Source organism: Ambystoma mexicanum, chromosome 12 (genome assembly GCF_040938575.1).
Source record: "Ambystoma mexicanum isolate Mex_15411 chromosome 12, UKY_AmexF1_1, whole genome shotgun sequence".
Lineage (NCBI taxonomy): Eukaryota > Metazoa > Chordata > Amphibia > Caudata > Ambystomatidae > Ambystoma > Ambystoma mexicanum.
Window position 1 is genome coordinate 1,138,392,784 of NC_090936.1, and position 12,705 is coordinate 1,138,405,488.

Below are 12,705 nucleotides of genomic sequence, written 5' to 3' on the forward strand. Positions count from 1 at the left end.
GCTATACCGAACTGGCAGTTCAAGCGGAGGAGAAAGGCAGCGAGACCTGGAAGGACGATGAAGGGGCAACTGCCCTTGCCCTTTTCAACTCAGAACCGTGAAACCTCAGTGAGGGAAATCATAAGACCAGGAGTTGCAGCTGGCGTGTGGAGGAACAGATGTCAACGGTGCACGGGGGCCTCCAGCATTGATAGCACAGGTGGGGAGGCATGCTGGCTACCGTGTTACCGTCCTTGACTCCACAGGCAAGACAAACCAACGGGTTCAACACAGCCGGTGAGTTGGAGGAAGCTGATAGCAAACCAACGTGTGTTGAGCCCAAGTTTGCAAGCGGCAACATTAGATGAATGTAGGAACTTGAAACAAAGAACTTGTGTGTATTTGAACTTTTGTGAAAGCCTAGATGAGGGCCAGCTGCAGAGTGATCAGGCGCCGGGGAGTGCTCAGTTGAACGACTCTCGCTGGCCCCTTTTGTGTGGAAAACTGCAAGTACCAGAATGCCCTAGGAAAGGGCGACGTGAGATGTCAGAGTGGTTCTACAAAGGTCATGTCAAATCCTTAGTACAATCTAAAGTCTCTGACCCATGGTTGAGAGAAAGCTAGGGGAATGGAACCCAGTTTTCTGATAAGATTGTGAACTGTGAAATAAGGCAAGTGAAAACCTGACAAAGGGATGCCTGCGAGTTGGGGTGAAGAGTAATACACCCGGGAACATTGTGTCGATGAGAGTGAACCCAGTTGAGGGTTGTCCACAATGGTGTTTGTTGAAAAACACATTAAGGCTCCTGAATGTTACGAACTGTATGATATGATATGTTATTTATAACGTTCTTAATACCCAGCGGTTTCTAAGCCCGGACCCGGGGATCAAACCCATGTTGCTCTGTGTCATCTTGCTTCCAAGGCGAGCAGGTTGCTGCTGAACTATCCTCCTGAGACTATCCTCCTATATTTGAAAGGCTGTAGTGAACCCAACGGAGGGAGGTCCATTTTGCAAGGAGGATCCGAGCCCGGCAGAGGGAGGTCCTAGGGGCGATGAGCAATCACCCAAGCTGCAAGATTACTGAAGGAACATTTGTTTGTTTGTTGTTTTGAATCAGCAGGCCTTCTAAGGCAAGAGACTTTGAAGAAAGAGTCTTAGTCCCTGAAGATTCTGGTATAGCTGAACTGGAATTGTGAGCCTTGTGCTAGAGAAGCCCAGGAGTGTGCTGTGCTCAGGAGTTCCGCCTTTTCCCGTGCTTGAAACATGGGGAAGGGAGACTCAGCCATACCAACCGGACTTAACATTTTGAGAACACTTCTTTCTTTTCTGGTGAACATTATACCACACTCTTTTTGTAACTTAGTGGTAAGGATTGGCAATAGTGTTTTTTTTAGTATAGGCCCATTTTATTAGACAAGATGCTACTAGGACTGCCTTATTATTATTCGATGGCATAGCTTGCTCCCATCTTATATTTAGGTTTAGATTAGGCGTTTATCTTACCCATTATAAAGTTCAATAAACACCCTTAACTGTGATCACTTGTGTCTGTCTTTACTGTTGCCAACATGAGTTCCTTACAACGTGCATTCTGGGGCACCACGGTTCATGGTATATCATCATTCACCCCAAAGATACCACAGAGAGGGCATCATTCGAGGCGGAATGTGGGTCGTGAATAGGGCAAGACACAGGTTTGACAACAAGGAACCTAGAAACTGGGTGGCCAGCAAACAGTAGAGCCAGGAAACTAAAAAGACCCAAACAGTTGTCGACGGTTCAAACAATATCACCTGCTCATCCATAGAGAAGCGGAAGAATTGGCGAGTGGGCAAGGGATGAGGGAGGAAGCCTGGGTGCCACTCTAATAGAGGGCCGGGCCGAAATCATGACAAGGCCGCAGGGGCTGGTTTCTGAAGCCCACGCCTAGGCCGGTGTGGGCTTCAGGAACTGGCCCCCAGGGCCTTGCCTCGCCAGACACGTAAGTTGCAAAGGAACTGTAAATATACAGCTCCTTTGCGGCCCTGCCGGGCCGCCACAGATGCGGAGAAAGGTAACACTGACGTGTGCACCATGGCGCCAGCAGCAGTCAATGTTGCAAAACACTGGGTTGGAGCGGCAGGGCTGGGCGGGGCCAGGGCTGCCTCAACCCGGCCTGCTCCCTCCCAGTGATTTGTAAGCTACTCTGCCTGCACCACAAGTTGCAGCAGTGAGCTGCTTTCTTCGTAATGATTTTGTGTCCGCTTCGCTCCACTCTGGAGGAGGCATAGAGTGACTGTCACAGCCTGGCTGGCTGGGACCCCACGGTACGGTAGGCGGGATCTCCCTCTGAGAAATTGGAGTCCCCAAAGCTGGGGAAACATTCTTCGGGAGTATTTTGTGTGCCCGTCTCCCTCGGAATCCCTGGTGCCGTGTCTGGGGAGGCAGCTGCTGCTGTTCTGGCACTGGTCTCAGCCTTACCCCGGGCGGTGCTGCTCTGCAGCGGGGGACAGGGGGAGCTGTGGTCGCGAGGAGCGCCTCATCATGGCAGCCTAGGTGCTGCTCTTCCTTGGCACCTGCATGATACCCACAGGTGAGGCCTGCCAGTGGAAGAGGCATTGAGGAGCCATAGAGTGACAGGCACTGCCTGGCTGCCTGGGATCCCACGGATCCCAACGGTAGGGTAGGCGTAGGCGAGATCTCCCTCTGTGGCACATTTCTCTGTGAGGAGTGTAAGGGATCTTTCTTTACCTGGATGCCTGCTGACCTCTTAGGTTGCATGACTGAGGCCTGTGGAAGTCTACAAATATCACCTTCGGCGGTGAGCGGTTGGATTTTACTTACCCTATAATGGGTGATATGCATGTGACTTCATCAGACCACACGCATTAAATCTTCGCATCGTTCATAAGCTAACAGATTCCAGAGCAGAGGGCAGATTTCTGTAGAAATAAGTTTCCACCCACTTTGAAGAATGTATTTTCCACCTGCCAGCAAAGGCTTGCTGTTGTGAAAGCCATACGTGCATATTCATGGGCCATGTTCTATACATGTTTGAATTGAAACTGCTGCTTAATACAATAAACACACATTTCACTGACCCACAGGTATAGTGCTGTTACTGCAGCACGTTGTGGGAGGGGTGTGAGCCACGGATGCTCATTTCTTTGGTGCATTCTATTCTAGAGCCCAAATGCCAGTTCCTATGCCAGTTCCTATGGCACTGCAGTCTGAGCCAGTCAAATTAGGACTAAATAAGCTTCAGGGGGGAATGGCTCTAGCAAAGCCGTTGTGGGAAAATAATTATGTCTGGCAGAACATACCAAGCTCCTGGAATGGTCCAATGTACACCTGAGGGACATTCAAAACTGCATTTTTTCGTTACAATTTCACATGTGGCCTGAATGCGAGAGACGGAAACTACGTTATTCCTTGTTGCAAAGGTTGTCTTGGGGATTAACAAAATATGTTCTTAATAATAATAATTTAGCATTTATATAGCGCTAGGAACCCTCAGGTATCTGAGCACTTCTTATTATTACCCAATGTGTGGGGTGCTCATTGATCGACCTGGAATGATGAAAGGCTGAGTTTGGCCGCAGGCTCTGCATGGATATCAAAGCAAGAGCTCTGCTCGCTGATGCTCCATGCAGCTAGGCTAATCACGATACAGCAGAATAGGGTGGCAAAGGGTCAAGGCCTAACTTTTATATTTTGGCCTTTTACCTCATTCCGGTTTCCCTACTCCCCCCTTCCCTTCCCATCCAACCATCGTCACCCCAACCCTCCTTCCCTGCTGGGGTTGCAAAGCCCTGTATAAGCATTGACTTGCAGCACGTCCCAAAACCGCAGTGGGGGGTGGTTGGTTCATGCCACTCCTGCGCCTCGGAGCTGTGGATCCTGTCACAGAACTGTACGCAAAGTTAAGTTATTTTCTGGGCGTGTTGTAATGTAACAGACACATGAACCATCCATAAGTAGCATTTTCTGTAAAGTCGTGAATTGACGTGATTCATGGATGATGGGGTGAGGGCCACTTTTCTGAGGCGAGGGGTGGGACACTTTTTTGAGGCAAGGGCCACTTTTTTGAGGCGAGTGGTATGCCACTTTCTTGTCCCAGTCCGATCCTGGGGTACTGTGGCACATATGCCATCATCAGGTCAGCCTCTGCTGGATGGAAGGGCCACCTGGATGCTGGATGGAAGGGCCCCCTGGATGCTGGATGGAAGGGCGCCTGGATGCTGGATGGAAGGGCCCCCTGGATGCTGGATGGAAGGGCCCCCTGGATGCTGGATGGAAGGGCCACCTGGATGCTGGATGGAAGGGCCACCTGGATGCTGGATGGAAGGGCCACCTGGATGCTGGATGGAAGGGCCCCCTGGATGCTGGATGGAAGGGCCACCTGGATGCTGGATGGAAGGGCCACCTGGATGCTGGATGGAAGGGCCCCCTGGATGCTGGATGGAAGGGCCACCTGGAAGAGTAGACAGACCTACACCATTAATATTATTCTTCCTTCTTTTATAGTCTTCTTGTTTTTCACAGTATGGTTTGTACACATTATTCACTTTTTACCCTTTGCCCTTCTTTTATCTGTATGACATCCCCCGCCCTCAAACCCCTCCTCCCCCCAAAGCCCAACCACACAAAGTTTAATTCTGTGACCTGCTGTAATACTAATGGTAATTGTACTTTAATGCTCTGCTCCAAATATTACAATCACTTCTGGTGTCTTTAACATCCCTTTTTTAAATCTAATTCCCATCTTCCCATTCTTTGAATAAACAATCTAGTCTAGTATTTGTGTTTGCGCAATTTGTGGTATTTAAACATTTTGTGCACTCTGGGCCTGAGTTACAAAAATGTTTTAAGAAGGGAAAATCCCATTGAAGATATTTTCGTATGTTTAGGTTATGTTTTGGATCATGTGCCCAAACGTCAAAAGCGCTGAAAGTCTTCCTCCACATTCAATCCACTGTGCAAGTAAATAGATGCATTCATTCTTTACGTCAAGAAACAAATCTTTACAAGTGGCAATAAAAAGAACCTAAATGGTAGCGTTAGAGATCTGGAGCAAGCAGGGCCTGCAGCTGCTACCAGGAGATGAGTGGGTGCAACCTTTCTAATGAGGGATGGGGAAAAAAGTACCAGAAAAGTGCGGAATTGCCGCAGGGAGCGCAGGCCACCTATTGCTAGGACAGGAACAACTGAAAACTCAGCTCTTTAATCACTTCGCCAGTTATCAGAGCAAAACTTAGTCTCTCAGCGTAAAAGTCTATTTTACTGCCCCACTCAACTATTTGGCTTACATTTGAGTTTGAGCTTTACGACTTTATAGAAAGCTGAGAGTATATTAAATTGTAAGAATAGTTCTTTCGGACCCATTTTGTTTTCCACACCACTGCAGTAAATCCCAGCCGTCGACCCAGTCTGTTACATTAACATGAAGAGAAAAATAACTGGTGCAGGGAAGGTGCATTTAACGATTTCATGAAATAGTCAGAAAGTGGGTATTCCTGCAGTGGACTTTTTGCAGGGTTTTTTGCAGCGCCCCCTGTGGTCAAATAATGTGTGTTTTTGAGCTTTTAAAAGTTGCGAGAGGCCCAAGTCAGTTTCCTCGGTGACTGACACCAGCAGATGAGGGAGAAGGTGTATTATAATATGAATAACAAAAGGTTCCTACAGTCAAATGTGATTTTCGGATTTTACTATGAACCATCGTGTTGCTATACCCTTCTATAAGCAGTATAATAATAACAGTATTTGGTGCATGCCAGACGTGCACATTCCTATGCAGATAAATACTACAAAAATGCACAACTGTGGAAGAACTCCCACAGTACTAGTGGCACCCTTGCATTATTTTTTAACAACAACAGTTGAAGTTTCTGTAAACAAATTATATAATGATTTTCCTTATTTATAATTTAAAAAAATGTTTTATTGTATTGGTTTATTAAAACCTTATACAAAGTGATACCGAAGAGAGGTAATAAAAAATAAATTAAAAAAAGTCCATACAGTTACATCATACAAATGAATTCCATAGTATACCACAATCTTTACAAGTTAGTTCATTAAATGAAAAATTCATACATTAAATATATGCTTATTACATTACATTATTTGCAAATTTCATCAAATAGAAACCATATTTAAAACTTCACTACAGCTATCATAAGCACAATGTTTCTCCCACTAAATAGATGTTCCCAAAATGCATCTGTGGTTAGTTTGGCAGGTCAGAAGATGGGCACGGACTCTGGTCTGCCATTTCAGTATGGGCTTATTCAATAAAAATGCAAAAACGTTATACTGTGGGGTGTAATCAAAGGACCCAAACCAACAAAGCTGAAGGGCCCACTGGGAAAAGGACCTGCGAGTTTTCAGAAACCTGCATGCTGAAAAGAAGCCTATTGAGGATGACTGTGTGGGTGTCTTTCTGCAGTGGAAATTCAGAGGAAGACAAAACAAAATGTAATGCAAGTGCAGATTGGAAACGCACATCACATTGCTAGCTGAAAAATAAAAGCAGCATTTTCATTGAAACTGACACCCATCAAAAAGTGGTGCACTGTGACAATTCTGACCCACTTTTCAGCAGAAAAATGAACAGCAGTTAATTAAAAGTGTATTTCATTACTAACTAAAAGAAACATCCCTGTACTTTCAGCGCAAAAGCAAAGTGAACCATGATCAGTAAAACACACCGTATGTCGAATAATCAAGGCTGATGTTAGAAAATGCAGTATGTGAGTTATCTTCAGCCAAGGACAAATGGTAGGTTTCTGGGCAAACTTCACAATGGACTTCCTTGACTGAAAGTCTAGTTTGTGCATCCCAACTGTTTACAACAACAATAAAATGTGGCCTGCTCAAGAGGTGTTGAAAACAAATCTTCTTCAGACTTGGTGTCTCTGAAAGCTCATTTCTGTGCATGGCAGATTACCTAGCTGGTGCATGACTGGAATGTAAGGGGCAGGTGTGAACACAGAGGCTTTAATTAAGGCTGTCTTGGTTTGAATGACGGAACATTGCCACATGGCCGTGCAACATAGTGCGGACCTTGCAGTGGTTTTATTAAATCCCCCATGAGTAGCTGAAGCGGAATATCTGTATATTATGGCAGTTACTAGTAAATCACAAAGCTTTAACTAGATTGTTGCCAAAACAAAAGGGGATTGCAAATGGGAACTGCCATATGTCTGCTGACTGAGTCCAATGGTGGAGAGCTGGGGACCATCCTTGAGAGCAGAGTGACCAGACCCCTGCACTGTCCTTCCAGAGGGTTCTGAAATGCAGCTGGCTTTAAACAGAGGTTTTCAATGTAAGTAGACTTGAACCCTTTCCAACCTAACGCTGGGGGAATCTGCCAGCCTTAAATATTTTCCCTTATAGTGGGTGGGTGGGGGGGGGCATATGGGGGAGGTAGGAACTCAGTGTAGATCTTTAGCGAATGTAACTAAAAATATGAATTTCATTCATTCCCATTGGCGGAACACCATGGGGTGATTTTGTTAAAATTCGAAATTAACAAAGCACATTCCCATTGTCCGCTGAAAACTGTAGACTGTAATTTAATTGGGTAATCGTATGGGTCTAGCTTCCCCAACAGAGGCCTTTAAGTGGAGGGGGTCTGAAATCCAACATTCTCAAATCATCCCAAATGTTACCGTCCAACTTCCCCAACACAGGCCTTTGAGTGAAGGTGGGTCTAAAATGCCACATTCTTAAATCATCCCAATTTGTCTATCCGACTTCCCTAACACAGACCAAATTGGGGGGGGGTTGGTGGGGGAGCCTGAAAAACCCACTGCTAAATCACCTAGGGTATATTTACTGCTAGCCTTTTAAGCAAGCAGGAAAACCAAAATTGAACAGCATTGCAAATGTAAAGTGATGTTATTCAGGGAACAGTGTTGATGGTCATTTATTTTGAAATTTGTATGAAGTACAAAATTGTGATTTGAGTTTTCCCAACCAAATTGTGTGAGTTATTTATGCAGAGAGAAGTTTGTGTTGTGCCACGGATATAGTGGTGTGTGACATTTTAGTGTGATTTTTCTATTACCTATCATCCAAAATAATGCAAATATAGTTTCTTTACACCGGCCTGGTTCTTGGCTCATTGGTAGCTCAGGGTGAGGGATCCAAGGGGTATGATATGCATCAGAAATAGGGCTGAATAAAGAACTGACATTAAACCATTTATTGTGTGACACTTAGATTGGGGAGGGAAGGAACTTCCTGTGTTGGGGGCTCGTGGCCGGGTTTGGCTGGCCACTATTGACTTATGACAAGCACATTGTGACAGACTATTAATTTTGATGTAATTGCATTAGGGTGAAGGGAAAGTCATCTTTAGTTTGTTAAAGTGCCGCGAGGACTTGTCCCTCAGTTTCAGGGAGGTGCATCAGTTAAAAATGGATGCAGAAAAGAGTCAGTCAGGTTCTCAGGAAGTGAATGGACTCAGATGCTGAGAAAAAGGAAGACACTGAAACAAAGAAAGGGTTGTGTTAAAGACCCCATTAGGGCCATGAAGAGCTTTAAGACGCCATACCATAAAAATGCTAAGTATTCGGTGTGAGAACATCTAGAATTATATGAACAAATGATAGATTCATTTGGAATTAGAAATGACATAAATTGTATGGCGTTTGTGAAATGGACGTTCTCTCCTGAGTACTCCAGTTTCTATTTGGGACTGGAGGACCAGAATCATTATAAATGGTCCACCCATAAGGCAGCCATTGTGAAGCATTTTTCCACACATAGGAACACACAAGAGGCCCGTAAGGCTGCATATAGTGTGCAATGTCGAGAGGATCAGGTGCCTAGGGGGTTTGCGCAGGAGTTGAAGTGGGTATTTGCTCCGACTTGACGGTGGGTGAACACAAATAGTAGGGAGTTGATAATTACATATTTTCATGTGCTCCCTAAATACATAATGACTCAGTTGGTGTGTGATTTTCACGAGCACAGGACCCTGGATTGGGTGATTGAATAGGTCACCTGGATCTATGAGGTCTGGATACCCACTGAGAGTAAAAACACCCCCAAAACCTCTAAACCATCTAACACCCCTGCTGCAAAGGTGGTTGAGGTAAAAACGACCCCTCCATTGGATCTGTAGAAGGGGAGACCTAGAAATACTCCTTCTGCCAAGCAGAATGAAAGGCAGAGGAGACCCTTGGACCCAGCCCAATCAAAGGGTAGTCAGGCAGGTTCTCAGACCAATGGCCCCTCTGACCCTGCCAACTATATAAGCCAAAGGATACCAAACCAATCCTGGGGTATGGATACACTCCCCCGGCCCAAGGGAGAGGGGCAATCAAGTTAGTACTGCCCCAGGAGACTTCCCCCCAAACTTCCCTCAGGAGAGATGTATCACTCCACCTCCCAATCTGAACTTTTTCCCCAGATATGCCCTGAACCAGAACTTCCAAAATAATCCTCCTCTCTCGCCCCAGTTCCAGGACTATAGATCCCTGAACCCGGGAGAGGAGAGATTAAGGATGGAAAATTATGGGAGACATTTTCAGTACCCAAGCTACTACGGGAGAAGGGACAGTTAACCTTTTCAGGAGCAGTAGATTTATGACTCAAGACCTCCCTACCACCAGAAAAGATCTTTCTGCTGGAGCGACAGATCCAGCAACTGACCAATGACCTGGGGTACATGCTGAGGGCTCAGTCCAATTCTCAACCTAACCCTGCTTCCCAGAATGCCCCAACGCCCAGAACTGATGCACCGGGGGAAATGACAGGAGGAAACATCTGACAATCCACAGGTTCCTGAGGAGGGGGCCTGGGTGGAGGGCAGATGCCAAGCCCTAGGGGAAGCTTCCTTTCTCACCCAGTCAGAAACACTAGAAACCTCTTAGCCTCAAAGTGACTCTTCTTCCCCCGAAATGTTAGAACCTGAAGAGAAAAGGGTAAGTAGGAGAGGCCAAAGAAGAACCCACGTTATGGAGGAACTCTGGATCATTCCCTTTCAAACAGAAGAATCCCTGGAGGATTCAGGTAAGGAAATCTTAACTTTCAGGAATGGAGGGGTACCTCCAAAAGAAAAATGAGTCCCAAAAGGCCCTGAATTGGACTGGCTAAGTATGGAGAGCGACCCAAAACAAGAAACTATTCAACCCCCAAACTGGTTGCGAGAACTGCCTCCAGGTAAAGGGGGACAGCAAAGAATCGGGTAAGACAGAGGATTCCCCAAATCCGCCAATTGGCAGTTGTACATTTTTTTTCTCACAGATTCCCGATCTCCAACACAGAAAATTGCCCAAGATTACACAGTGTCGGAGTTCAATATTAAGAAAATGACCACCGTGCTGTCAAATAACTCACACTTTCTTTGCTCCTTGGAGGAGAAAGAAGGCAGATTTTATGTGCCGGTCAAGGTGCATAGTCAGTGTGAATTATCAGCTCTGGTGGAAACTGGATACATGCCACCCTCCTGTCTAAAAAGATCTTTGACCAACTAAACTCAGGACGGGGAGGGCCACCAAATTCCCCTCACACCACTTCCCGGACAACTCCAAAATGTTGACAAGAATTACATTTCCGTTGAAGGGACTGCGGATCTGGAAATCAAAATTGTGCGTCACTGAATAAAACATCCAGTGATATTCGTGACTCCAGAGGGCACACCTTGTTTAGTGGGGGAAGATCTCTTGAGCAGACTATCACCTCTGATTGACTGTGTAAACAAGGTCCTCTGGACCCAGACTAGCCGGCCAATTGAAATTGAAAATGAGTACCAATTATGTAAGCATGAATGGTACCTGTCATTTAATTGATCAATGTTCTGAGAAAGTAGAATTCCATTTCAAGAATAACCAAGTCCCAGACATCACTATCATCTCTGTACTGTAGGAGAATACCTGGTGATGGGATACCTTCTCCATTCTTGAAAATCAACCTCCCAGTTTTAAGTAGCAATCCACACTGGAAGAGAACACCCTAGAATTTTACACCAGTCCAAAATCCAAAGAAAACATACGTCCTGTGAAACCAGACAAGGAAGATCCCACTCAAAGTCTGACGGACATTCATTGTTTTTCCCCATTCAGTTAAATGAGGGGGAGGAGCTGGTGCTCGCCAGAGTATGCCTGAATAATGGAAGCAGCTTCATCAGCGTTAAATTATTCAGGAAACTCCCAAAAGATCAGACCATTCGCACATTTAAATTTATTGACAAATGGGAAGTAGGTCTGGAAACTCCAAACCCCAAACATCTCCTGCCTAGCAGGTGTATGCTAAAAATGTCCATTGGCAACAAAAACATAGAGCATAATTGTTGGGTCGTTAGAGATGTCCCTTCTGCCTTTTATTTGGGCATTGACATTCTCAACCGATTCTGAACAATTTGGACCTAATTAATAATAAAGCCTGGTTTTGACTGGGAAGTAACCCCATGGGCTTTGACAACAAGGAAAAAACATTTCGGTCAGCTCAATTTCTGCCTTATGCCATTGAAGTTGAAGCGTGAGAAGAGGCTACCATCCCAGGACAGGTGCAGCAATTCACACTTCCCCTCAAAATTAAGTGAGGAAAGACCTCAAACATCAGGACGCCCATATAAATTTAAATTCCCATCTCCAACAACATGGTTTGTATTTAAATTTGACACCTCTAGTAGACCTAGAACACAACACCATTCGAATATTGGTGGATAACAGCGACTCTCCAAGTATCACTTTGGGTGCAAAGATTTTTATTGGAATGGCGTTGATGCCAAACATTATTCTATTGATTTAGGTCATGAAATCATGGACCAATCCCAACCGAATGTTTCGACATACATCACCAACGGTATTGCTCCAGAAAAGATTTTTACTAGGCATGGGGGGAATTTCTTGGTGTACTCTTCCTACGCCTTTGGGGTGGAAGAGGGGACCTGTGACACTAGTTCAGAGCCAAGGACCATTACCTCAAATCCCTGGAACCTACTGTCCAGGTGAACACCATCAAAAGAGATCTCTCCACCAAACTGGAGGATACCGCTGAAATTGCCAAGCCTGTGGTCCTTCCAGGTTTTAAGCAGATGGTTGAGGAAAGGATCAATCTTGCTGATGCCTGTGAGACCGAGGAGAAAAGACAAAAACTGAGACATGTCTTCCTGGAATTCTAAGATATCTTTTCAGTTGACTCATATGACTGTGGACGCACATCCAGCCATTCAACCACCATACCCACAGACCCCGAGAATGCTCCTGTATTTGTGAAACAACACTGGTTACCTCTTGCGTCCATGGAATCACTCACAGAGATTATTAAGAACTGTGGGATAATTCGCCCGATCCATAGTACCTTCAACAATCCGGTACTGGGGATACTCAAGCCAAACGGCAGATGGAGACTATGTGCAGACCTGAGGCAGTTGAACAAACGGGTCCACATGTCAAGTTGGCCCCTTCTTTACATCCATCAGGGTCTGGCCAAGATCCAAGGGTCAAACATGTACACCGTCATTGACCTGACCAACGGCTACTGGACAGTACCCGTGAGTAGGGAAGACCAGTACAAGCTTGCCTTTACCTTCGAGGGGCAGCAGTATACATGGACCCGAACCCCCTTTGGATTCCTAAACTCCAACAATGAGTTCAACATCTTTCTACATAAGGCCATGCCTGAATTCAGCAAAAGGGCAAACCTGGCCTATGTAGATGATGTTCTGATCAAGAGCTCAACTGTGGAGCAACATATAGCAGAGATCCATTATGTTCTAACACAGTTAC